This window comes from Monodelphis domestica, chromosome X, assembly GCF_027887165.1.
Source record: "Monodelphis domestica isolate mMonDom1 chromosome X, mMonDom1.pri, whole genome shotgun sequence".
Taxonomy (NCBI): domain Eukaryota; kingdom Metazoa; phylum Chordata; class Mammalia; order Didelphimorphia; family Didelphidae; genus Monodelphis; species Monodelphis domestica.
In genome coordinates this window covers 8,460,575-8,462,125 of record NC_077235.1, presented here as the reverse complement: position 1 = coordinate 8,462,125, position 1,551 = coordinate 8,460,575, and the positions used below count along the sequence as shown (strand labels likewise).

Below are 1,551 nucleotides of genomic sequence, written 5' to 3'. Positions count from 1 at the left end.
GTAGGGATTTAACATGATCAGACCCACACTTTAAGAAAATCACTTTGGTAACTGAGTGTGGAGAGGACCTGAGGCAGGTGGACCCTTTGACAGGTACTGTAATAGTCCACATTTTAGGTGATAAGGGCCTGGGGTAGTGGCAGAGGAGGGAAGGGGCTGTATTTGGGAGATGCTGTAGAGGTAAAATCCATAGGCCTTGGCAACAGACTGGAAATAGGGCAAGGAGGTGGTGGGATAGCGGATAGTCTAAGATGACATCTTGATTGTAAGCTTGAGGGACTGAAAGGATGGTGTGGCCTTCAGCAGTAACAGATAGGGTGTTCCCTTCTTTCCTCTCTCCTTGAACCCCCTCTCCTTCTCTCCCTCTCCCCCAACTGTTCCTGGCTCAGCCCCGCCCCCTCAACTCTCTGGCGCATGTGTGAGCTGCAGGAAGTGCAGGGGCTCAGGTCAGCCAGCAGCTGCAATGCATTGTTGGACAGCAGCAGCACCAGACCCAAGATGGCAGCCAGAAGGAGGCTCTTGAAGGAGCTGGAAGAAATCCACGAGTGTGGGATGAAAAACTTCCATAACATCCAGGTTGGTGAAACTAATTTATTGACTTGGCAAGGACTCATCATTCCTAACAACCCTCCATATGACAAGGGAGCCTTCAGAATTGAAATCACTGTTCCAATCAGAGTATCCATTCAAACCACCCAAGATTATATTTAAAACAAAGATTTACCACCCGAATATGGATGAAAAGGGGCAGGTTTGTCTGCCAGTAATCAGTGCTGAAAACTGGAAACCAGCAACCAAAACTGGCCAAGTCATCTAGTCCCTCATAGCACTGCTGAATGACCCCCAGCCTGAGCACCCCGTTTGGGCTGAGCTAGCCGAAGAATACTAAAAATTCTGTAAGAACACTGAAGAGTTTACAAAAACATATGGGGAAAAGTGACCCGTGGACTAAATCTTCTGTGATTGATTCCAACCAGTGGGAGCAGTGCATTTCCAACACCCTGCAACCAGGACGTTTTGGGGAAATTGACAGGTGCCACCTCCTGGTGTTAACTTGTGGCAGTTACTAACTTTTTACAGTTTTCTTCATCAAAAATGGGCTAGGTAAAACTGTAAAGAACAGATTAAAAATTTAAGTTGTTCTAAAAAAAAGTAATAGGGAAGGTGAGGGAGGGAAGATAATGAGTTCTATGCTCCTATTGTGATATAATTACCTAAAATTATTTAAATAATCATATCAATATTAGGAGAAGAGGTTGACAGTTTCTACCAGGCTGCCAACAGGATCCAAGACAAAAAAAGGTCAAGAATCCCCTTGATTCTTTCTGGTAACTAACTGGGAAGTTTTAAGAACTGTTGAACAGTATTATTGTTGTTATTATTATTATTGATGGGATTCCTTAAATGCAGAACTGTCCTGAATACTGAACAATAGTATCTGTGCTTCAGTGGATGAGAAGTGGGTCCTAGCTGTATCCCTTTCATTCAGTTTCAGAGAAATCCCATATGTTTCCCAATTGCCAAACTACCTACCCAATAGGATCATCAATG

General features: G+C 44.0%; 1 pseudogene; it reads left to right on the top strand.

Annotated features, from left to right (window-relative positions):
- Positions 1-498: 498 nt before the first annotated feature.
- On the top strand, positions 499-952 carry LOC100015197 (ubiquitin-conjugating enzyme E2 L3-like; annotated as a pseudogene).
- Positions 953-1,551: the final 599 nt, after the last annotated feature.